The sequence below is a fragment of the Elgaria multicarinata genome, chromosome 16 (assembly GCF_023053635.1).
Source record: "Elgaria multicarinata webbii isolate HBS135686 ecotype San Diego chromosome 16, rElgMul1.1.pri, whole genome shotgun sequence".
Taxonomy (NCBI): Eukaryota; Metazoa; Chordata; class Lepidosauria; order Squamata; family Anguidae; genus Elgaria; species Elgaria multicarinata.
Genome location: NC_086186.1, coordinates 2,923,228 through 2,950,131, shown reverse-complemented (window position 1 = coordinate 2,950,131; position 26,904 = coordinate 2,923,228).

Below are 26,904 nucleotides of genomic sequence, written 5' to 3'. Positions count from 1 at the left end.
CTCACAAAGGTGATACCTCCTTGGTTCCAGGGTTACTTCTCCCCATCTCTGGATAATGACAGGTAGGGAATCACAAAATTCTCAGTTTTATTTTTGGAGGCAGAGGAGAAGGGAGTTCCTAGACCCCTTATTATGGACAGAGAGTGCTGGGCCTGCTGAGCCTTGGGTGAGTCATGCTTCCTGGGTTCTGATTACCCCCCTTTCTTAAATGGGAAAGCTGACCCTCTGCCCTGCCAGTGCATCAAACCCCACAGGGGAGGTGGCCTTTCGTAGGGATGTTGGAGAAATCCTTCCTGGGCGGGGGGTCAAGCCAACCAAACTTTGGGCAGCTCGCTTCCCTGGACTCCTGGCTTGCTTGTCCATGGGCTGGCTTGACTTGGTCAGCTTGACTTGACCAGTTCAGCCACCTCGCTGACTTCCACAACTGGCCAAACTCTTCTCACTCTCCTTGCCGATGCTGCTAACACTAGGAAGGAGAGCATGAAAGGTCAGCAGCCTACCCTGCAATTAGCTATAGCATAATTAGCAACTTGGGTGTGTCTGGCTAATAGCAGGAGGGTGCTGTATTAAATTGGCAAGAACCAGCTGGTACGTGGAGGACCCAGTCATTGATGAGCACCTGGAGGTGCCTTTGGGGCAGAAGGCCTCCCTGGACCTAACCATGACACACCCCTGTAATGCCCCCCATTTGCCCATACTGACCTTGAGGGAGTGATGATGGTGCAGCCATGCCAGTGGAGCATTCTGCTGCCAGTCAAGGGAGGACCTCCACAATGGACCTTCCTCACTGTCCAGGGAGGGAACATTCTGCAGCACCCTAGGACCCCTGGGGTGCCTTCCCAGAAGATTACACCCTTAATATGAATTGTTAGAAGAAAAATAAAAAATAAAATGCAATAATAATAATAATAATAATAATAATAATAATAATAATAATAATAATAATAGAGGATGGGTCCCTGTCTGGTGTCCATCTGTGTCTTGTAGGACCATATCACCCACCAGATCCATCAATGCATAAAACACAGTGCGCATACTAAAGGGTACCTATGTATGTGTACCTCCATGTATTTTTTAATGCAATAATTAATTTAAATGTGGTCATGTGTTTGAAGCCTGCAGTGCAATCTTCAGCCATTAGGGGCAGAGTTCTCTAACCAGCACATAGTTTTGTAGTCCATTCAATCTGAAGCCAGGGGAGACTAGTAGACCAAGGGGCAGGGTTATATGCCTGCCTGCCCCCTGCCCCCTGCCCTGCCTTGTGGCAGACACCCCTCAGGGGGATGCAGGGGTCTGCCATGGCAAGGGCCATCGCTAGGGCTTCACTCAGACATGGCAAGCACAATGCACCCAACTCTGAAAGCTGCGTACATTGCTTGGAGACTTCATTGTATCACATGAAGGATTATTCCAACACATGCAAAACCCAGCCTATTTGCAAGTTTGAAATATTTAAAGCTTAACCATCCTTCTTTGGGGGCGGGGTGGAGGGCTCCATCCAGAATCCCATCCCCTACAAGATGATGGTATAAAAGCAACAAAGCAATTCTAACCAAAGAATCAAAACGAATCAAATCAGTGTAGCAAAGAAAAGGTCACAGCGGCAGCATTGATTGCCTGCAAAAGTATGTAAGTGAATATACAGTTATCAAATTATCCCTAACAGCGTGTGAAATAACAACTTGTTCACCTGTTGCCTAAAGCCACATAGTGAGGGAGCCAAGTGACCCACCCTTTACCTGAGAGTGAGTTTCACAGCCTAGGTGATCCTCTAGCCTGACCTCAAATGCAGGATGGCATAAAACAGGACCTCTGATGAAGACCTGAGCAATCAGGTTGCCCAATATGGGAAGATGTGGCCCATAGTTACCTCTGAATGTCCTTCAAACAAACATCTGGATTTGCCTTCCTCACCTTGCAATTGAATGGAGGGAGAGACGTTGGTGCTTTTGCTCAACACTTGGTCAAAGGAGAGCTCCCACGCTGCCCCTAGTCCAGGGGTGTTGAACTTCGTACTCATGGCCCAAGTCTGGTCCACCTGTGGTCCCAGTCTGAACCTCCAGGGCTCCTGAGATGGCCACACTCCTCACTTTGCCCTGACTGCTGAGCATTTGGTGGATTCTTGTCTTTTGTGCATTCAATTCCCCCACACACAATGAAAAAGTTTGGAATGGGTCTCCAAAGGCTTCAATATTGCAGGGAGGATGCTCTAAGCTAGAGCAGGCTGGCATTTTGGGTATTTGAGCCCAGGAATGTAGGATCATGTCAAACCTGTTCCCCCTGCATTTTGTGGATTGTCAGGTGCCTTTCTTTCCATCGTCTGCTCATCTACAGAATCGGGGTGGGGGGTGGGGGTGGTTTTAAATTTGCATTTGGCTGTCAGTGCCTCCTCCCCAAAGCCTCCCCGGCTACTTTGTCAGTTCCACAGTTGGCAGAAAACACAGCAGTTTTGTCGGCAGGCATCTCTGGGAATTAGGTGCTGTGCCTTGAACTCAGAATGGACCTCTTCCAGGGGATGAAGGCCTAGAATGCAGGCCTGTGTGCAGTGGTATTTTAGCGGAGAGAAACTGAGTTAATTACCCAGCGAGTCAGGGGTGAGCTTTCCCATTCCTAGCTTGTGGCTCACTTGGCCTTGTTGCACCTTCTTTCACCCGTGTCTGAGGCCTATAACTCTTTGTCCATTTGGGGCCTATAACTCTTTGGGGTTGCTCCAGCTACTAGGTTGCTTAGCACCCAGCCTTCTCCCTTACTGTTTTGATCCTCTCTCTCTCTGTCTCTCTCTCTCTCCATCAACATATACAGCTCAAATTGCAATCTACCTAGTCTGCTTAAGTGGGAAGAATGAAGTGCATGTTATCTCTCTGGGCTCCTGTCACTCTTCATATGCAGACTGTCCTCCGGGAGCCGGGGAGGGGGGCTGAGGAGCAGCAATAATTGCCAACGTAATGAGCTTGCTCTTGAGTTTCTGTTCCTGCTATGTCAAGGAGCACTCCTTCCTCTGCCGGTAATCTCCCGCCTACAAGCCCGGCCTCCCCAAACAACAAGCATGGAATTTACCATGACATTATCTCTTGAGCTGCCCTGGTTAATTCTGTTGTTTCCCCAATTCTCTCCCTAAATTTGTAGGGCGAGACAAATCTGTCAATTATGGTTTCACACAGTTCTTCATTTTTCCAACACAACATTCATTCCATCCTATTTCCTCATCAATGTGTGATTTTATTTTAACAAGAGTATATGCATATTCTGCTAATAATGTACATGTTTCTTATGCAATTTTGCTAATACATGCATTTTGCAAGCATTTCCACCTAATATAATGTGTTTCTCTATGCTTTACTCACTTAATAGTGAGTTTGTGCACACCTTTCCCTAACATAACTATTTTTTGTATGTTGCTGGGTGTGTTTTTTTAAATGGAGAACTGCATCACAAAATTCAGAAAGCAGTAACTTAATCCCAGTGTACTTTGAGTATTGTTTCAGGAAATGTGAATTAAGTAAATTCAGATTAAAGTATTTCTTTCCCATCTCTATTCTTGGGGCCGAGAATGGACAAAAGATCATATGTTTGCTCAGAAGTATGTCCCATTGACTTTAAAAAAAATCTAAGTGAAAAACAAACTAACACATATATAAGAAATATGGGCCTAGAAATCAAAATTAATATTAAAATAACTAGGCATGTGCTCCGCTCCGATTAGAAGCGCAGAAGCAGGAGCGAATTGGCCTGCTCTGCCTTGTCCAGAGGCGGAGTAGAAGCGGACCGCGGACCCCTAGAAGCAAGGCGAAGAGAAGCACCCATTTTTCGGAGCTCCTCTTTCAGGCGGACCGCTCCGGTCGCCATCTTGAAACATTTCGCCCATAGGATTGCATTGCGGAAAACAATCGGGGATAACTGGGTTGTTTTTTAAGCTATCGTTCTGAAAATTCTTGTGCTCAGAGAGTCGTGGGTGGGGGTCATTTTGAGACTTCTCTCAACTTTCTGCATCCTGTGGTTCATGTGCAATATTTTTTAAAAAAATCGGGTACATTTACAATACAAACGATAGGGTAAACCGGCTGCGGCGCGGCGGGGTTTATTTGAAGCGATGACAGGCACATTCAACTCCCAATCCTGATGAGAATTGATCTCCTCATGAAGCATCCTCCAATCCCAGCGTTCGAGGGGGGGGACTAAGGCAGAGTCATCCTGAGATCTTTGAGCTCTCAGCGTCTTGTGGGTTTGGCGTTCGTTGGGAGAGGGTCTACTTAGCTAGCTGCTGCTGTGTACTTTGGAGATAGATTAGGATTTTAGCTTGGCGCGTCTGTTTGTTTGCTTCTTTCTGACTTTTTGCTTAGTTTGCTCTGTGTTTTTCCCTTACTTTGATTTAATATAAACTTTATTTTTAAATTTTGGAGTGTGTGTTTGTTTGGTTGGTTTGTTTCCCCCCTCCCCTCTCTTAAAGCCTGATTGTGTGCACTGCTTTTGTGAAGTGCAACAGCCACAGATTGAGCATTTTGGGGAAAGCATACACACACTTCTTGTCCCATTTCCCTACATTTAGTAATATTCTTAAACATATTATTATATTCTTATTCATGGACACATGGATAAGCTATCATGGTGCCGAGTTTGAGGTTTCTAACGTGCAAATTGACGGAGCTATCGAAAGGGGTGTGAATTAGGGTTATGGGTGGTGCGTTAGAGGTTAGAGCCGCGCCAAAAATCAGGGGATGATGGGACTGCCTTGAGTCTGGGCGTCCATGTGGACACATGGATAAGCTGTCATGGTGCCGAGTTTGAGGTTTCTAACGTGCAAATTGACGGAGCTATCCCAAGGGGTCTGAATGGGGTGCCCGATTTTCAAAACTTCCCCAAAAATCAGGGGATGATGGGATTGCCTTGAAACTTGGTGTCCATGTGGACACGTGGATAAGCTATCATGGTGCCAAGTTTGAGGTTTCTAACATGCAAATTGACAGAGCTATCGAAAGGGGTGTGAATTAGGGTTATGGGTGGTGCGTTAGAGGTTAGAGCCGCGCCAAAAATCAGGGGATGATGGGACTGCCTTGAGTCTGGGCGTCCATGTGGACACATGGATAAGCTGTCATGGTGGCGAGGTTTCTAACATGCAAATTGATGGAGCTATCCCAATGGGTCTGAATGGGGTGCCCGATTTTCATAAATTCCCAAAAAATCAGGGGATGATGGGATTGCCTTGAAACTTGGCATGCGTGTGTATACATCCATGAGGTGTCATGGTGCCAAACATGAGGTTTCTAACTTGAACAGATAATCGGAGTCTACTACTGACCACCCAATCAAGGAGAAGACGAGGACGAAACTTTTGAGAAACAAATTGCCAGTGTTTCAAGGAAGTGTGATGTAGTAGTGATGGGGGACTTCAATTACCCTGATATCTGTTGGGAGACCATTACTGCCAAAAGCGGCCCTTCCAAGAAATTCCTGACATGTATGGGTGATAACTTTCTCCTACAGAAAGTGGTGGAAGGAACTAGAGGGTCGGCAATCCTTGACTTGTTATTGACCAATAGGGATGACTTAGTGGATAAAGTGGCAGTTACGGGAACTCTGGGGGAAAGTGACCACATCATACTTGAATTCTTGATTATGAAGGAGACAAAAGTCGAGCGTAGCCATACCCGTACTCTGGATTTTAGGAAAGCTGATTTTAATAAACTCAGAACTATAATAAGTAAGGTCCCGTGGCAAGGGAGCCTAAAAAGAAAAGGAGTGCAGGATGGGTGGGAGTATCTAAAAAATGAAATTTTAAAGGCACAGTTACAAACAATTCCAACAAGGAGAAAAGATAGAAGGCAACAGAGGAAACCAATGTGGCTCCACAAAAAGCTTATTGATGAACTGAAAACAAAAAGGGATACATATAGGAAGTGGAAGGAAGGCCAAGCTACAAAAGAAGAGTACAGACAAGTGGCGCAGAAGTGCCGAAATGGCGTCAGGAAAGCTAAAGCTGTGAATGAGCTGAGATTAGCGAGGGATGCTAAAAGCAATAAAAAGGCTTTCTTCAGATACGTGAGTAGTAAAAGACAGAGGAAAGAAATGGTGGTTCAACTGCTTAATGAGGATGGCAAATTGATAACAGACGACAAACAAAAGGCTGAAGTGCTCAATTCCTACTTTGCCTCGGTCTTCTCCCAAAAGCGGATCTATGACCCCCCTGGAAAAAGTGAAGCAGAAGTTGAGGGGGCAGGATTGCAGTTTGAGATTGATAAACAAATGGTCAAAGAACACCTAATTTCCTTGAATGAGTTCAAATCCCCAGGGCCCGATGAACTGCATCCAAGAGTAATGAAGGAGCTAGCGGAAGAACTCTCAGAACCTTTGTCTATTATCTTTGCAAAATCATGGAAGACGGGTGAGGTGCCGGACGACTGGAGGAGGGCTAACGTTGTCCCTATCTTCAAAAAGGGCAAAAAGGAGGAACCTGGGAACTACAGACCAGTCAGCCTGACATCCATCCCTGGGAAAATTCTGGAGCAGATTATAAAGAAGTCAATCTGTAAACACCTTGAAATCAATGCAGTGATTACTAGAAGCCAACATGGATTTGTCAGGAACAAATCCTGTCAGACTAATTTGATCTCATTTTTTGATAGGATAACCTCCCTTGTGGACTGTGGGAATGCTGTGGATGTCATATATCTTGACTTCAGCAAAGCTTTTGACAAAGTACCACATGACATTCTGATTAACAAACTAGCTAAAAGTGGGCTAGATGGAACAACTATTAGGTGGATCCACAGTTGGCTACAGAATCGGACTCAAAGAGTACTTATCAATGGAACCTTCTCAAACTGGGGAGAGGCAACGAGTGGGGTGCCGCAGGGCTCAGTCCTGGGCCCAGTGCTCTTTAACATTTTTATTAATGATTTGGACGAGGAGGTGCAGGGAACGCTGATCAAATTTGCAGATGACACCAAATTGGGTGGGATAGCTAATACCCTGGAAGACAGAAACAAACTTCAAAGTGATCTTGATAGGCTGGAGTGCTGGGCTGAAAACAACAGAATGAAATTTAATAGGGATAAATGCCAAGTTCTACATTTAGGGAATAGAAACCAAAGGCACAGTTACAAGATGGGGGACACTTGGCTCAGCAATACTACAAATGAGAAAGATCTTGGAATTGTTGTAGATCACAAGCTGAATATGAGCCAACAGTGCGATATGGCTGCAAGAAAGGCAAATGCTATTTTGGGCTGCATTAATAGAAGTATAGCTTCCAAATCACGTGAGGTACTGGTTCCTCTCTATTCGGCCCTGGTTAGGCCTCATCTAGAGTATTGCGTCCAGTTCTGGGCTCCACAATTCAAGAAGGATGCAGACAAGCTGGAGCGTGTTCAGAAGAGGGCAACGAGGATGATCAGAGGTCTAGAAACAAAGCCCTATGAAGAGAGACTGAAAGAACTGGGCATGTTTAGCCTGGAGAAGAGAAGATTGAGGGGAGACATGATAGCACTCTTCAAATACTTAAAAGGTTGTCACACAGAGGAGGGCCAGGATCTCTTCTCGATCCTCCCAGAGTGCAGGACACGGAATAACGGGCTCAAGTTAAAGGAAGCCAGATTCCGGCTGGACATCAGGAAAAACTTCCTGACTGTTAGAGCAGTGTGACGGTGGAATCAGCTACCTAGGGAGGTTGTGGGCTCTCCCACACTAGAGGCATTCAAGAGGCAGCTGGACAACCATCTGTCAGGGATGCTTTAGGGTGGATTCCTGCATTGAGCAGGGGGTTGGACTCTATGGCCTTGTAGGCCCCTTCCAACTCTGCTATTCTATGATTCTATGATTCTATGATAATGTCCCTGTCGATATACTTCGCTGAGGGGTGCCTGATGCATTGTGAGAGGTCAGCTAGGGTGTTTCCCCCTTTTGCCAGGAATGGGAAGCAGCCTCAGATGACGATGCCTATCAGAGTTGTGGACGTGGCAGTTCGTGAACCGCCCAGAGAGCTTCAGCTATTGGGTGGTATAAAAATGTAATAAATAAATGAAATGTGGCTGTCTGGCCCCAGATGACTGAGCACTCTTGCAAAATGTAAGATCAGAACAAACCTCTTCCTTTCTTTCTTCCTTCCTTTCTTTCTTTCTTCGTTTCCATGATTTCCTATCATTTCCCAGGGAGCTACACTCCTCACAAACAGTGGCTGCAATGTCAGTGGGTTTGTGGTGAATTCACTCTGAGTTTCAGCCAGAACTGAAAGGAGCACTCCAAGGTTCTGAACCCATTTTGAGGGGAGGGTCCCAGCCCTTGGACTGCTCCTTGAGAGCTCTGGCTGGTTCTGACTGAACCCACAGCAGATGAACAGCCCTACTGACATCAGAGCCACCAGCCTCTACTACTAACGACAGCCCTATGAGGTAGGTTAAGCTAACAGTCACTGGTAGAAGGTCATCCAGTGAACCTTGTGGCTTCGTAGGGATTTGAACTTAGGGCTCCTTGATCTTACTCCTTTCCTAAGACACATTGGCTGTCTGCTTGTCCGGTTACTGCCTATAGATGAGATTTCCTGACATTCCTCTGCTCAGTGAGCCCCAGGGCATTCAACCAGTGGCGCCCTGAATGCCGTGTGGCTCAGCAAGCAGAGTCTGGGGCACCAGCATGTTGGAATCCATCAGAATTCAAACACACACACACACACACACACACACACACACACCGCACGGATGCTCACGACATTCCTAATTATCAGGTGCCTTGTGTTCCATCGTCTGTCCATTGTCTGATGTTCCCTTGTCCGTTCATCGGTGTTTTTGTATGAGATTTGAATTTGTTTCCAAATGTACACTTGCACAAAATCCCACCACTACCAGTGGTCCACAAGTCCATGGAATCTGTGTGACTCCAAAAACGCTTGTCTGCCGCAGGATCCACAGGTTGGACTCACAGAAATCTGAACTAATTTGAATCCATTGCAAATGTATTTGACATCTGTAACTCTAAACTTCTGGATGTGGGTGGGGTGGTGGTGGTCAGGAAGAGGGGAAGGCAAATGTTATTTGGGGCTGCATTAATAGAAGTATAGCTTCCAAATCTTGTTAGGCTTCATCTAGAGTATTGCATCCAGTTCTGGGCAATACTCAAATACTTAAAAGGTTGTCACACAGAGGAGGGCCAGGATCTCTTCTCAATCCTCCCAGAGTGCAGGACATGGAATAACAGGCTCAAGTTAAAGGAATCCAGATTCCAGCTGGACATCAGGAAAAACTTCCTGACTGTTAGAGCAGTGCGACAATGGAATACCTAGGGAGGTTGTGGGCTCTCCCACACTAGAGGCCTTCAAGAGGCAGCTGGACAACCATCTGTCAGGGATGCTTTAGGGTAGATTCCTGCACTGAGCAGGGGGTTGGACTCCATGGCCTATTAGGCCCCTTCCAACTCTGCTATTCTATGATTCTATTTTAATTCCCCCTCTCTTGCCCCTAAACCGCACTAAATTCTGGATGAACATTTGAGCTGTCGAAAGTTTAATCTAACTCTGGGTGATATCTGGTGTACATGAAAACAGAAGCCAAATCTTGTGAATACTTATATCTCTGCCCTCTTTTAGATTAACGATATTATGGCAGGGACCATTGAGTCATGATCGTCTTAGGCCCTCGCAAATCTCAGCGATGGGCTGGGCTAGAAATTAAAATAAGTGAAGTGAAGTGAAGTGTAAGCAGCTGTATTTCTGAACTAAACCTGTCAACACAGCTGCCCGTCACTGCTTATAATACGCAGTGAGTTAAAAGTGTCACTTTACAAATTATGAGCAAAGCTACTTGGGCAGTGTCTTTTTAAAGTTATTGTAAAAATTAAACTGCTTCCCACCTTCCAAGGAGGGGGAACAGCAATTTTTCACAGTAAGAAGATATGTCATTGGACTCTGATATATATATCATATATATCCACATGGTATCTAGTGCTGCAGATTCAGACACAAGGTGGGATAAAAGGCACCTCTTGCAGAACTGTGTATCAGAGGAGAATATATATATATATATATTCCCTAGAAGCATAAAACTCAGACAGATATGTGCACTGAGAACTAGGTCCCTGACATAAACCCAGAGCTTAGTGTGTGGCTTATTTATACGACCTACGCCGCAGTACATAAACCAGGCTTCTCTCTCTGTCTCCAGCCATTTTGAAATGTAATTATGATCATGAAGTGTGACATTGGGGAAAGGGGGAGGGAGCTTCCTCCATTGCTGCAGGCGGCCTGGCTCTCTCGCCGAGTCTGGTGCACGGAGCTTCCTTTTTTCTTTTCTTTTTCCTTCCCCACTGGCTGAATAGATGCACTTTCCCATTAAATGCATGTTGTTGGGGATTCTGATCCTCTCCAAAGGTCTCGAAAGCAAAGAGCCTGTTCTGATTTCTTGAGGGTTCTTGTTGCAGAAAATACTCACAGGGGCGGCCTTCTTTTGTGCCACACTGCTCTAGGACAATGGCCGTTATTCTGCATTGAGGGGGAAAGGATGTGTGTTCAAGCAAAACATGGAGTCACCAAAAGTTCTCCAAATTCCACCTCAAAGCTCAGTCCAGCTTGTGTTCATATCCGATTGCAATCTTCCCTTTGTTTTTCTTTCCACATGAAAATTTCTGTGTATTTTCATGCATATTTCCCCAGATGTCATGTGCATTGTTGAAATGTTCACAGTCTTCTCCCATTGATTAAAATGTGTCTGTATGCATTTTTCAAAACTACATGTTTAATGTGCATCTTTCAAATGTACACATACTGTCAAACACGTTTTTATTTGTTTATTTGGGTGAGGGGAGTCTGCAAACTAGGGCTGTGCACCAGCCCCCAAATTGCTTCGGGACCCGATCTGAAACTTCCAGATCAGGCCCAAACTACTTTGGGTGGATATGACCCTCCCCCAACCCGCTCCGGAACTGGATCAAGATTCGCCCCCCCCTTTTGTACCCCCTTCCCCACTTACTTGCCTCTGCAGCAGACAGCAGAGCAAGGTAAGTGGGGAAGGGGGGAACAAAATGGGGGCCAAATAAGCCCCCCTCCCCCGAACAGACCATGGCAGCAGCAGGCAGTGGAGCCAGGTAAGCCCCCCTCCCCACACTTACCTGCGTCCGTCACAGTCCGGTGGCAGCTTCAACTGAGGCCCAGGCCTCAAGGCCTGCTTCTGGCCTCAGTTGAAGCCACTGGCCAGACCGTAATGGATGCAAATAAGCCCCCCTCCGCCCTGCCCCCTTACCTGGCTTCGCCGCTGTTGCCGCACAGACTGTGGCGGCGCCACCAGGGAATCCCCTCCCCCCCACTTACCTGCATCTGGAGCTCTGGATCCGCAGCGGAGCGAACCGCTTCACCTCGATGTGCAGCTCCCCTGACCCGATTCAGATCTGACTTTAGTGGGTTTGGATCGGGTTGCTCCGCTCCCAATTCAGGGATCCAAATCGGAGTGGAGCACAGCCCTACTGCAAACCACACTGCAAGCTGAGGAATGCTCGGACTTCAGTTGCAGATTGCATTCAAGTCCATGTACAGTCCCAAATTGCCCTCTATTGGTCTTCCAGTGAGCAGCTGTAACGTTTGAAGTGAAGCCATGTGTTATAACTCCACACTACCTATGTGTTGCCCTGGCTTACATGTGCCCGTCGTGTGTTTACAGTTATAAAGTTCCTTTGTGTCCTCGTGTGTTTACCAGGTACCAAATTCTTCTTCAGACTGTGCCCACTCCGGAGCATACCGTGGACAAATATCAAGTTTGTAAGTCAACCCATACGTGTAAGTCTCCCTTGACCAACGTTTCTTTCTTTGCAAATATTCTTATATCATTCAGATAAGTATCTTGAAAGCAAAACATTAGGATGCTTTCATATACCGATACTTAATGGCCAAGCAGTAGATGATTAAGCCTTTCTTGTTCCACTCGGTTTGTAGCTTCTAAGAAACATGGCTGTGGCAAGTTCTGATTGCAAAAGCTTAGATCCCAGGAAGCTTGTGGCTCTGGTTGATGAAAAATTAACTGAACTTGACAGGGTGCTGAAAACTCAAAAGGGTTCAGCTGAGATCTTGCTAACTCAGGCAGCTACAGGAGCAGCTTTGCATGGAAACTCCACATCATAATTGGTACCTCCACGTGGTTCTGGTTAGGTCATTAGCTGCTGGTGGTCCTGCACACACTCCCTGAAGCAATTTCTTCAGGGTAATAATAATAATAATAATAATAATAATAATAATAATAATAATAATAATACTTACCTGCCTCTCCATTCTGATCAAGGCGGGGAACAACAATAAATGATAAAATACATAATACTCAATTAAAACATAATATACATTGTTAAAAACATCCTAAAAACATTTTAAAAACATCTTAAAATTCTGCCGGAAGAGATCAGTCTTTATAGCTTTCTTGAATGCTAGTAGACTGTTAAGTTGACGAGTCTCCTCTGGCAGGCCATGCCACAGTCTGGGAGCAGCAGAAGAGAAGGTCCTCTGGGGAACAGTTGTTAATCCAGTTTTTGCTAGCTGAAGTCGACTTTTTCCCAGAGGACCTGAGCGTGCGGGGTGGATTGCATGGGAGAAGGCGATCCTGCCAGTAGCCTGGACCCAAACCATCTAGGGCTTTAAAGGTGATAACCAACACTTTATACTTTGCTCGGAGACTAATTGGCAGCCAGTGAAGAGATTTTATATTAATATATTATCTATATTAATAGATAATATTTATATTATCTATATTAAGTGATTGATTTGATGATTTGTTACATGGATGTCCTGTCTTTCTTCCTTCCATGATGGTGACATACTTGGTCTCCCATCCAGGCACAACTGGACCCGGCCCTTCTTAACTTCAGATCTTCATCTGATCAGAAAACTAGTCCAACTTGGTTCAGCTCCCCAGGAAACCAAAAAACAAGCAAGGTGCTAATTAAGAAAAGCAGTGGGGTAGTTTGGTGCAGTGTGAGATTAGAGGGGAGCAAATAGTCGCTGCACAGATAATGAAAGTACCAAATGCTAGTTTAAGCTTCACTTCACGTTTTGCTCCTGGCAGCTGAAATGCTTGTTAATTATCTTCAGAGATACATACCTTAGTCTCTGTTGTGCCGCAATGGTGCTCACCTCTGTTCCGAACCCTGGAGGCTCCATTCACCATTCTTGGAGGATGTGACGCTCTTTGATAGGTCTTAGTGTAAATTAGCAGATGGAGGCTGCCATGGAGAGAGAGTCTTTAGATTTGTGGGTATAAAAGGGGTATAAAGTATGCATGATGTAAAAAAGAATGGATTTTTTTCTTCTTTTCACATTATACTAGAACCTAGGGTCATCCCATGAAGGTATATTGGACAAGTTTCAGGATGGATAAAATAAAGGACTTTTTCACAAAGCACATAGTTAATCTATGGAATTCATTGCCACAAAATGTCATGATGGCCACCAACTTGGATGGCTTTAAATAGGAATTAGACAATTTTATGGAAAATAAGGCTATCAATAGCTACTAGTCATGATGACTATATGCAGCCTCCAGTATTGGAGCAGCAGCAGTTGCTGGGGGACACAACTTGGAGGATGCTGTTGCAATCATGTCTTACTTGTGGGTTTTTCGCATGCAGCTCGTTGGCCACTGGGTAAACAGAATGCTGGACTAGATAAGCCTTTGATAGGATTCTGCATAGCTCTGATAATGTTCTTATGTTCATGCTTCCTAAATGGTGTCTCAAGGCCTCATCTTCAATGTTCCTAGGCAGCCCTCTGCAATCTGGTAACCTCCAGTTGTTTTGGAAGTCAATGACCACCATTGTTGATCACAGATGATGATGGTTGGGGCTGATGGAAGTTGAATTCCTAAACATCTGGAGAGCACCATATTGGGGACGACTGCTTCAAGACATCTGGTGTGTTGAGGCAGTGGCACAAGCATTGTCCTCTCAGCCTAATAGAGGGCTCTAGCTCGTGGGGGGGGCATCCTGGGGCAAACTCAACCCATCTCTCTTGCTGTTTCTAGACTGAGCCAAGAACCGTTGGAAATGTGGCAGAGCGTAAGTCCATTCTGACAGTGCTTCTTTCCCAACCAGAATCTGTCATACCGGCTTCCCTTCCAACCAGGACAAATATCCAACTCTTTCTCTGTGGCATGCCACCAGTATCTGCTCTTCCAAGAAACAAAAATCAGAACTCTTAATGAACACGTCAACATTTGGGCACTTCTGCCTGAATAGTGGCTAATTAATCTAGAAAGAAGAGCAGAGTCTAAATGCATCCCTGACTGATGACACACCCTCTAATACATAAATGACAGAGACATGTTTGTAGCACCCTAATTCTTATAGCATAACCCCCATAGACATACACACACATGCACACAAACTATTACCCATTGCTGAAGACCTTGTGTATGCTGAATTCATCTACACTGCCTTCGCCTGTCTTCTGCTGACTAAATAGCCAGAAGGATTTTGTTCTTGTTAAAGTTATACTGGGGGAAAACATAATTGTCCCACAATAGGTTAGCAACAATTCAATTCGTGTTTTGGCCATGCATTTAAATTAGAGCTAGGAAGTGTGGGGGCATATTTAATGGGGGTGGGTGGGTGAGTGAGTGTCTGTGGTTGGAGGAAATTTTAAGAGAAAAGAAAATGGAAAACTACTGGCACTCATCTGGCTCCTCGTTGCTGCTAGTTGCCATCTTGAATTTCATCCATTTCATGTGCTTCACTTCTATAGCACCCAATAATGAAACCTCTCTGAAAACATTATGTGCTATCAAATGCCTGGGAGTCGAGGTAAGTCTTAACCGGGCACCAAAAAGATGGCAATGTTGCTGCCAGGTAACCCCATTGCAGTGATCAGTCAGGGGGGCACCACTGAGATGCTAAAGTATTCTGGACAGATGTGGTATTTCCCCCCTGCCCTTTAGGCCTTTGGCCCCTTCCAATGCTGGACTCATCTCCAAAGTGGAGCTTCTTCTCCAAAGTGGAATCTGTCCCTTAGGTGGAAAGAGGTTCTGCTCCACTGCAATGAATAAATAATAGTAAACATTAAGGATGTGAAGAGCCCCAGTACAAATCATTCTAGAAAACAGCACCTCACTCCTCTCAAGCACAGAAGCACACAGGTAACGTTCACAGGTTCATCTGTGTTTGGAGTCTGGCTTCAGGGAAATGCCCTAATGGTTCATCATAAGAAAATTACAGCGTCTAATTCAGAACAACATAGACTACTTTCTAGAAACTTACATTACGAAGTAATTAGGAAGCCTTTCATTCAACTCTGTTATTCATTATGGGCTACTTGTTACACATTAAAGCTATGATTATAGACTGTGCTTGTAATTACAGCAGTTACTTGGACACTGGATTGCATTCATCGGTGTCAATCCTAAGATTTCCTTCTTTAGACAACTTCTGAGGGCTGGCTCACATGAGCTTTCCATCCCCACCCCACCCCCCATCCCCCGTGCCTCTTCTGTGCAAAACACCCTGGGTTCCTGATCAATGGAAGATTTGTGTCCAGCAATTAGGACTATGCTCAGCTATGGGGTTCCTGTGATTGCAATGGCATTCCCCAACCCAGCTGCTGCAGTTGCAAGAATTGCTATTATTTCCATGATTCCCATATTCATAGTGGGTCTAGATGCCTTTTGGCCAGTTATGGAGTTCAAACCCAACATGGTGTGCAATTCTCCTCCTCCCCCACAAAATGGGGAGGCCATTTTAGTGACATGGGGAGATGGACCAATTCAAGTGTTTCTGGTGCGTTTGTGGGTTTACTTACTGTAGTGGTGGAGGCTTTGCCGGTGGAACTTTAAAAGGTAGGCAACTTTTAAAATGGAAGCCACTCTCAGAACAGAATCTCTGGCTGCTGCTCATGTTTCTATGCTTCCAGCAATTCCCTGAGACATTCTGGGAGTAGGAAATAATAGTGGCAGCTGAGTTCTTGATCCATCCACTCCAGTGTTAATTTTAACCCTCTCCATTATGGTAAGTGCCTCCCTCCCATCCCAAGTGGAAGGGTGACTTTTGAAAAAATAATAATAATGGAAGTTTGTTTGATCATGTAGATTCTTATTTCCAAATCTGAAATAATCTTTAGTTTTCCATGGCTTTGTGCTATGTTTATATCATCATCATCATCATCTGCAAATTATGTATTGCGCCCAGTTCTGGGCTCCACAATTCAAGAAGGACGCAGACAAGCTGGAGTGTGTTCAGAGGAGGGCAACCAGGATGATCAGGGGTCTGGAAACAAAGCCCTATGAAGAGAGACTGAAAGAACTGGGCATGTTTAGCCTGGAGAAGAGAAGATTGAGGGGAAACATGATAGCACTCTTCAAATACTTAAAAGATTATCACACAGAGGAGGGCCAGGATCTCCTCTCAATCCTCCCAGAGTGCAGGACACGGAATAACGGGCTCAAGTTAAAGGAAGCCAGATTCCAGCTGGACATCAGGAAAAACTTCCTGACTGTTAAAGCAGTACGACAATGGAATCAGTTACCCAGGGAGGTTGTGGGCTCTCCCACACTAGAGGCCTTCAAGAGGCAGCTGGACAACCACCTGTCAGGTATGTTTTAGCGTGGATTCCTGCATTAAGCAGGGGGTTGGACTCGATGGCCTTGTAGGTCCCTTCCAACTCTGCTATTCTATGATTCTATGATTGTGATATTTCAACCTTTCAGCCATGTTTGCAGTATTGTCCTTCTCAATCTGACCTTGTCTTTCAAACTTCCACTTAAGGCTTCTTAACAAGTTATGCATTTGAGATCTATGCCTGAAAACATAATGTGTGAATGTGGCCCCCCCCCCCAAAAAAAGAAGTTTGCCAACTCATGTGTAAAAAGCTGGGATTGGCTGCTGTTCTCTGGTTTTGATCTCATTGCAGTAGGGATTTTTAATTAATTCAAGCTTTGAGAATTCTGATATCAACTGATCCAGACCTCCTCCTCTAATGTGTAGGTCATAACATTGTTATCCTTCGCATTTTGCACTTCTCCAGTTTTTGCTATTCACTTCTCAGCTCAAAAACTATATATCAAAATGCATCTGCCATGCATATTTTGAGATAAAATATGCTCTGTAGATACAAATATTTTGAGATACCAATATTTTCAGAGCCAGTGTGGAAAAACGGTCAGAGTGTTGGACTGCAGCTTCGGAGACCCGGGTCCTAGTCGTCACTCAGCCATGAAGCTCACTGGGTGACTTTGAGCCAGTCGCTGACTCTCAGCCTAATCTACCTCACAGGGTTGTTGTGAGGATATAATGAAAATGAGGAGGGGGTCATGAATTTTCCCTTGGGTTCTTTGTCAAGGAAAAAAAACAGCATATAAATGAATGAATAAATTCCATTTCAAAATGAGTGTTCTATGAGAAAATATGCTCAAACACACACACACACACACACACACACACACACATCAATTTGAACTTTTGTGTGAATTAAAAAACAGATAGATTAACACAGAGACAGAGCAGAAGAGAGCTATGAGTGAAGACATGTGCAAGGGACAGACACTGGAAATAGGTTGATCCATCCAAACTTTATGGTTGGAGCTGGTTATGCAATCTGATGTGTGTAACAGCCCTTACTTATGTTAGGGAAATTCCCCTAACCTGATAGGGAAGGAACGACTTCAGAACCAGCACAACAATTTGGACTGGTATGCTGATGTGGACAATGGGCAGAGAGCTTTTCGCCATCGGTTTGTATGGGGTGAGGGCTTTCTCCTTTGCACATAGCTAATAAAGAGTCTTGGTATCTGGATTGGTTGTGAAGTCGTTCCTTCCCTATCAGGTCAGGGGAATTTCCCATACAGTTAGAAAACAGGGTTGGAAGGGGAGGACTGCAGAGCCTGACTTGGGGTGGGTGACATCCTGTATACCTTTACCTGGGAGTAGGGGCGTATGAGAATGTTGATGTTGCTCACAAAGCATGTGAACATAGAATCATAGAATAGCAGAGTTGGAAGGGGCTTACAAGGCCATCGAGTCCAACCCCCTGCTCAATGCAGGAATCCACCCTCCGTTCAAACTTCCGCCATGACCATGCAGTCTCCAAAAATATTTGTAAATTGTCAAACACATGCTTGTGTTCCTCTCATTCATGATTCCCAGTTCAATTTCCTCATGTTTCCTAATTTATGCAAATTTCCTCTGTAGGCTGAATAAGCCCCATTTTCATCTATGGAGGGAAGTTGTGCAAATTAGGACATTTGGGGAAACTTGCTGCTTGATTTGCCCAAGTTCCCCATTCACTCAGAGTGATCACAAATTGGCCATGAGACGAGGGCCAGATCTATACCAAGCAGGATGTGACTCTTTGAAACTGGTTGGAAAACTGTCTACGGGTGTGTGTGTGTGTGTGTGTGTGTGTGTGTGTGTGTGTGTGTGTGTGTGTGTGTCCTGGGCCCCAACAGTTGTCACTACTGTTATAAACCATTTTAAAGTGTTAGTGTAGATCCTGCCAAGAACCGAGACCATTTGCTTTATCCATGTACTTGTTTCCCTTGAATTATCCCCTACAGAGTAATGCTGTCATTGTTGTTGCGGCTAGCTAAATGACACCCCAGGGTGGCAGCACTCCTAAGGTCCTTTGCATACCAGGAAAGGGGTTAAGTGGGAGAAATGTAAAAAATCATTAAAAAATCAATGGATGACCCAATCTGATTCAAATTTGGAATGCTTAAAGCTCTCCTTAATATCTATTACTGTGCCAATTTTGATGTCATTATCTTTAAAACTTAGACAGATGTAAGCATTTTTTTAATTTGTTCTTTAAACCTATCAAATCCTGCTCCTGCGCCCCCAGTGGCCACTCAGAAAACAACGAATGATTCGCTCTTAAAGGGGTATCAAAATAGGACGGGTCTTTTGGCTTTATAGCACAATTAAAGCAGGATGCATGGGAGTGCTTCACAGTCAAAGCAGATTATAAACTGGAAAACTTCGGAGTCCTTTGCACGCAATTCGCAGTGATTTCACAGTATAACCCTGGTGCGATGAAGCGCCATGTTTGGAGAATCCTGGCGATCTCTAGCATAACTCGTTTACCCATTTCTACCTGCGAGTAAGTGCTGTAGGGCTCAATATGGCTTGTTTCTGAGTAGACACATATAGGTTTGCACTGACCGATGGCAGTGGCGTGCTTGCATCTTGACTCTGGGTGGATCTGCCAGGCAAGGGACTCCTCACTCTATCAGGATAATTACATGAACCACTTTTCTGTATAGTGGTGCTGATTAATAAAAGCTGTTCCCCTGCTCCACTTAAGCGCTCAGACCTTCTGTTGTGCAGGGAAACAAGCTTTTCTCAGCAATTTATGCGTCTTCCAACAGATTATGGTGGGGCAGCACTGCAGCCCCAAGCATCTCTCCCTCCACTGTGAGAGGAGACATGTGCAGCTTCTGACCAGCAAAGGGAAAGAAAGGGAAGTGAAGGATGTGGAACTCCTCAGCAGTGAGCATGTGGGCTCAGAGGCAGAGAGACCACCTTTGCAAACAGTCTGCTGTGAGCATGTCAGGGAAGAAAAATGCCACTTCTTTCTCTAATTGCTGTTTATTTCCTCTGCAAAGTATTAGGATAATTAGCAAGCTCCCAATTAAGGAAGAAGAAAAAAAGATCTGTGGAGAAAACAGGTAGCTGAGCAAAGCAGGTTTGTGTTGGAGGAGGGAAGAGAGAGAGGTGTGGATTTTGCAGCCTGCGGAGTTGCCATGTGAGTCATATTTGGCACCCCCATATCTTGGGCTGGCTACAATAAGGATTTGGGATGATCCTAATTTTTTGGCTCTGATAATGTTGGCCTTTCAGGGCTTGCAATATGTTCCCTAGAAAAGAACATATAAGCATGTTTCTCTCCGTGGTGATTCATGACAATTTGTTCTTCTCCTCCCCCCCCCTCCCGGTCCAGCTTTGCCTAGAAAATCAGGAATCATGTTGAAGATGTGATGATGTCACATTCAATCCAAGACCCCATTAGCAATGTGATGATGCCATGGATGCACATAGCCAATCAGATTGGGCTACATCTTGGAGGGCAAACAAAGACTTAGCAGTCCCGTGTGAGAGGATAGGTGTCCTCCTCATAGTCGGGATCAATCTTTTTTATTGTTTGCAAAAACCAATAAATAAAAAACACTATAGAGCAAAATATGATACATATAAGCAAACACACACAAAAATCAAACAAAGCAAAACAAACAACACAAAAACAAACAAACAACACAAAAATAAAATGTTCTTCCAATATTCCCCCCAGCAAAAGTATGTAACAATGTTGTTGTTATATTTTCTTACTCTATCACTGTCAAATCCAAATCTCTAATTTCTCTCTTAACATTTTCTACATTGTTGGTTGAATCCACAGATGTACAAGTCACCTTTTTCTCATCCCTTCATAAAGTTTAGAAAAGGTTCCCATTCAATTTTTCTCTCATAATTGCCATGAGTTTTGCCATCTCCGCTAGCTCAAACGTCTTCAGTAGCCATTCCTCAGTTGTGGGCACTATTTTGCCCTTCCATCTTTGGGCACATAGTCATCTTGCTGCTGTCATCATATATAAAAATATAGTCCCATGGTTCTTTTTCATTGGTGTCCTCTTCATAGTCAAGGCAGCCGTGCTCATGCTCCCTGTCTTGCTGTGCTGCAGCAATGTCACTGCAACATAGTAAGATGAGGAGCACTGGCCCAGCTGCTCCTTATTTTCCTTCCAGTCCTGCTGCTTGGGTCTCTTTGCCTGGAAAGGTCAGGGACTCAGTTTGAACTCTTCCCCATGCACATGGTGTGCTCTCTTTCTGAGATGCAGCTCCTCCTAGATCATCCTTCCTCAAGCTGGTGCCCTACAGATGTTACAGAACAACTCCCATCAACCCCTGACAGCATGGCCAATGGTCAAGTATGGTGGTAGATGAAGTCCCAAACATCTTGGAAGTGCCATCTTGAGGAAGGCTTAGATAATGGATTTGAGGTATTGTTTCCTTTCTATTCAGCCCTGGTTAGGCCTCATCTAGAGTATTGCATCCAGTTCTGGTCTCCACAATTCAAGAAGGACACAGACAAGCTGGAGCGTGTTCAGAGGAGGGCAACCAGGATGATCAGGGGTCTGGACACAAAGCCCTACGAAGAGAGACTGAAAGAACTAGGCATGTTTAGCCTGGAGAAGAGAAGATTGAGGGGAGACATGGTAGCGCTCTTCAAAGACTTAAAAGGTTGTCACACAGAGGAGGGCCAGGATCTCTTCTCGATCCTCCCAGAATGCAGGACACAGAATAACAGGCTCAAGTTAAAGGAAGCCAGATTCCAGCTGGACATCAGGAAAAACTTCCTGACTGTTAGAGCGGTACGACAATGGAATCAGTTACCTAGGGAGGTTGTGGGCTTTCCCACGTTAGAGGCATTCAAGAGGCAGCTGGACAACCATCTGTCAGGGATGCTTTAGGGTGGATTCCTGCATTGAGCAGGCGGTTGGACTCTATGGCCTTGTAGGCCCCTTCCAACTCTACTATTCTATGATTCTATGATTCTATGAATTTATGAATTCGAAACTGTTCTAAAGGCTAAATGAACCTTCCCCTGATTCCACAAGGCAATGTGAGGTATCTGAACAGGTCCAAATCCCTACTCAGTCACGGAGTTCGTTTTGGAAACCATGGACTTTTCACTGCCTCTCTGTCTAACCTACCAAGTTGTTGTGAGGATGAAATGGGTGGGGGAAAGAATCCTGGAGGGTGCAGCCCTTGGAGTATAGGCGGGGTAGGAATGTAATAAACAATTGTGGTATAGTTTGTTTACCATCTGAGGGGTCTGCTGCATCCAAAGAACAGGCCTATGGCAGTGTCATGTGCTGAACACCTCGAAGTCCTCCCATTGCTGAGTTTTTGTCTAACACATCAACGTGTTCTCTTTATTAGATCAAATGGCACGTGTGTTTCTACTTATTCAGTGTTTTGGTCATTTTGCAGCATTTAATTTTCCAGGCTGATGAATCTGATATTTTTAATTGTTATTTGCAAAAAATTGAATTATTTATTTGCCATAAATGAATGATTTTGAACATAGGGATACCCTCCTCCCACAACACACACACACACACACACACTGCTAATGAAATTTGGATCTGGTTAATACATAGGCAATTAACCTGGTAAATGAGCAATTGCTCACCTTTCCTTCAATATGCACCAAAAGCATGTTGATTTGAACTATGAGGGAACCTTTGGGAAAGATGCAGGCATGTGGAGGGTGGGGGAGGGCTGCCAGGATGGTTCACTTACCCCTTGCATCTGTTGCCACTAGGCATGTACAGATTTTTTTTTCAATCCAGTCTACCTGTTATGCAGATTCTCAGGTGTCTTTTGTTCCATCGTCCGCTCATTGACACAGTTGGAATTTCGTATGAGAATTTTGTTCATTTGTGAATGCACATTTGCACAATGCTCTGAGCTCATGGGAATTGTTGTCCAAGGTACCTGGAGGGCACCGGGTGGCCTACCCTGGACTAAGAGGATTGCGTTTTGGGGGTGGGGCATGCAGAGAGGTGTTAGAATGTTTACCCATTTTGTGTATTCTCTCTCCTCTTCCCCACCCAAGGGAGAAGAATCATGCTAAGTGAGGCATCAAACACACATTCAAGCTTTTGTTTGGGAGTCATGTCTCATTTTTCTTGATGTGGGTGGTGGAAAGTAGGGCTGTGCATGGATCCCCTGATCTGCTCTGCACCCAATCTGCAAATTCCGGATCGGGCCTGCTCCACCCTGTGGTGATCCACCTATGGTGTGCTCCGCTCCGCTGCAGAGCTCCGGATCCAAATCGGAGCTCCACAGTGGTGGTGGTGGTGCCAGGCAAAGCTCCCCTCCCTCCTCCCCCCCTTACCTGCATCTGTCGCAGTCTGGCAGCGGCTTCAGCTGAGCCCGAGGACTCAAACTGGTCTTCCGGTTTGAGTCCTCGGGCTCAGGTGAAGAAGCTGCCGGAATGTGACAGACTCAGGTAAAACCCTTGCCCCTTGCCCCCTTACCTGGCTCTGCCACCGTTGCCGCATGGACTGTGGTGGTGGCAGCGGCACCAGGTAAGGGCCCCCCTCCCTCCTCCCCCTTACCTGTCTCTGTCGTGTTCCGACAGCTTCACCTGAGGCCAAGGCTCAAAGAGGAAGGGCAGGCCGTGGTTTGAGCCTCAGCCTCAGTTGAAGCCGCCACCGGACCACGACAGAGGCAGGTAACCCCCCCCTCCCCTCTGCCCCCCTACCTGGCTCTGCCACCATCGCGACACGGACGGCAGCAGCGCCAGGTAATCCCCCACTTACCTTTTTTCAGAGCTCCATATTGAGGGGAAGGATCCACTTGGTCTCGATCCTCTTCACCTCGATCCGCAGCCCACCTGACCTGCTTCATCTCCGCCTTTGTCAGAGGTGAATCAGGCCACCTCGTTATTGCTTCTATGCTCTGAAGCGAAGCGAAGCACAGCCCTAGTGGAAAGCAAAAGTATTCACTCAGACTGCAGTGCCCCTGGAATCAACGTCTGTCATATTTGGGAAGTTGTGATGTGCAAACCTACTGCCAACCATGGGAGAATGCTCAAGGAGCCCCATTGGCTGATACTTTCCGGACTATAAGTCCCATGATCCCTGGCAGGAAAAAGCAGGCCAAACATTCTTTCACATGAAGGTGAGACCTTCTGGATATAGCCCTAGATGGGTAGGACCAACTGCTTCTCAATTCTGTTGCAACTTCCTTCCCCTCAATTCTGCTTCCTTCCGTGCCTCATCTCCATGCTGTGTGAATTCCTCTTGGCTCTTCTCCTGCCCTTTAACCTCCAGGAAAGTGGGATATAACTCAGGCAGAAGGAGACACCTGCAATGTGTCTTCACGGAGTGGGAGGGCACACCAGCATCCTTGCCTGAGGGCGAGAGCACTGCGCACGGCTTGCTGCTGTGATAAAAAACTAGGAGTGCCAAAGATTTGTCCCCAAAGACCTCTCCCCAGCCAGCTGTAATGAAAAGACTCTCAGAAACTAGCCTCTCTTTCTATTCCATCTCCTCTCTGCATCAAAGAGCCAGCTTCATTTTTCCCCATCAGGCATTCCTCTCTCGCCTTTGCAGGTGTGTTTAAGCCAACACATTATTGGGAAGTTCTGTTGCTGTGAGGTCCTTTGTCCAATTTTACCTAACGCTGCAAAGACTTTGACCTCAAAAAACGACATATAACCCACCAAAAACAAACAAACAAACATACAATGGCAGTTTTGAAGTACAGGTGTTCACCATGGCACTCCCCATAGCCCCCAAGGAGAGGTCAACATTGCAGGCAGCTTTGTTGATCCATATCAACTCACCTGTTCTAGAAGTTTTCATCTGCTAGAAGCAGGTCTTTTGTATAGCTAATAGGTCTTAACAGACCACTCAAGGCCAGGTCACCCCAAAGTACTTACCATTACAAGAAGGAAGAAGATATTGTTGGGGGGGAGGGGGATATCTCCCTCCTGCTACTATGAGGTTTGCAGCTAAGCTCAGAGGGAAAGAGGAATGCTGAGGTGGGGGTGGGAGATGATGTTGGTGTCTCTGCTAATGAAAGGGTTTCGGGGCTGCCACCCCTGTGAGCCCTGCCTCCATTACATCACTGCTTCTCAGTGAAGTTGATGACCATGTCCTCTATCCACCCTTGCACCAGTTGCATTTGGCACATCAAGCCCTGCTCTCTGTGATTCCTTTAAATCAGGGTGTTGAACGTCTTCTCGTCTGGGGGCTGGATTGCTACCACTGGACACCCCCATGGGTCAGATGATGTCAGAGGGTGGCACCTTTATTGCTATGGACCCACACTTTTGGAATGCTTGGCCACTGGAGTGCTGGAGGTGTTCTTCTTTGCCAGCTCTTCCGGGGTCATCTTGGCCCATTGCTTGGCCAGCACCTTGCTTGGGGAGTGGAGGGAAGGGATGAGCTCACCTGACTTTCCAGACTCCACTGCGAACTTCAGTTCACCTTGGTCTCATTATTGTTTGTGATCTGTTTTCCTTCAAACATTTCTGTGCATTTTTTTTACAGTGTGCATTTTCCTCCCATTGATGGAAGCATGAAAACAAATACTTTTAATTTACTTTTTTTGTGGGGGAAATCTAAAGTGCACATCTAAAAAATGACAACACACACACTTTTTTCTAATGCAGTTGCAAGTTCGGGACTGTGCAAATTTTGTTGGAGAAATGCACTCCCATATCCATTGGGGGTTGCAAATAGGGAACATTCTGATGAAACTAAATCCTCATACATCCACAGCAGAAAGGAGCCAACTGTTGTTCTGCAGCAGAAAGAGACTCTGGGTCTGGGTCTTTTATGGGAAGGAGGCATGCGCACATTGGTAGAACATATCCTTTGCACACAGAATGACCCAGATTGAACCTGTGGCATTTCCACTGAAATGCCCCCAGAGATCAGTGGTGGGAAAGACCTCTGACTAAGTCCTGTTGATGGCTACTTTCAGTCAAAGAAGACAATACTGAGCTAGGTGGACCAACAGTCTGACTCAATCCCACACAGCTTCGTACGTCCCCAGATGCCCTGCTTGCCTCCTCCTTCTTCCATCCATCCATGCAGCATCTGTGAGAAATTCCAGCTTCATACCGCTGGGATGCCTCTGTGCCCCTGCAGGGCTGGCGGGGATTGGCCAGCCACCTCTCCCCTCCTTTCCTTGCTTGCCCCGTTCACCTCTGCTATATTTACATGTCTATTTTATGATTTCAATTTTTAATGCTTCTGCTCTTTGAAGATGCTTAATGCTTCAGAGTGGAACATTTTCTTCCAAGTCCTGAATGCAGATCAAGGGTAGAGAAATAAATCAACTAATAACTGGAACCTTATTTTCTGCTCCTGTAGCCAAGAGTTAACTCTTCCACAGCTGCCTTGATTCTCCCATCCACACAGACAGAGCCCAGTTGCCGGGAGAGATTCTGTAATACCAGAGTTCGTGTCAGGAAGCTGTGACTGGTCCTACGATGGAAGGAATGGGACATGATCAAAAATGCAGAACTTCCACCAAAAAACAGTGGCCCCGTGTCTTGTTTGCCCTTGCTTACCCCATAATGTGTATAAAAGGAGCATGTGATATTCTCGCACCATGTGTCTCCTGTTTCATATCATTGGCTTCCAGTCAGACGCCATGAGAAGAATATTCATAACCGGATGATGACACATCATGCATTGTATGATGATAAGATACAAGGTCCAGTTCTGCGTCCAGTTCTGGGCTCCACAATTCAAGAAGGATGCAGACAAGCTGGAGCGTGTTCAGAGGAGGGCAACCAGGATGATCAGGGGTCTGGAAACAAAGCCCTATGAAGAGAGACTGAAAGAACTGGGCATGTTTGGCCTGGAGAAGAGAAGATTGAGGGGAGACATAAGAATACTCTTCAAATACTTAAAAGGTTGTCACACAGAGGAGGGCCAGGATCTCTTCTCGATCCTCCCAGAGTGCAGGACACAGAATAACGGGCTGAAGTTACAGGAAGCTAGATTCCGGCTGGACATCAGGAAAAACTTCCTGACTGTTAGAGCAGTACGACAATGGAATCAGTTACCTAGGGAGGTTGTGGGCTCTCCCACACTAGAGGCCTTCAAGAGGCAGCTGGACAACCATCTGTCAGGGATGCTTTAGGGTGGATTCCTGCATTGAGCAGGGGGTTGGACTCGATGGCCTTATAGGCTCCTTCCAACTCTGCTATTCTATGATTCTATGATTCTAAGGAAGAGGAGTGGGAATTTCTAGGAGGAGGGCTTTCTCCGCTGTGGCACCCCGGTTGTGGAACGAGCTCCCCAGAGAGGTCCGCCTGGCACCTACACTGTACTGCTTTCGTCGCCAGCTGAAGACCTTTTTATTCACTCAGTATTTTAACACTTAATTTTAACTTAAATTTAAATTATACTGTTTTAACTCTGTATTTTAACCTTA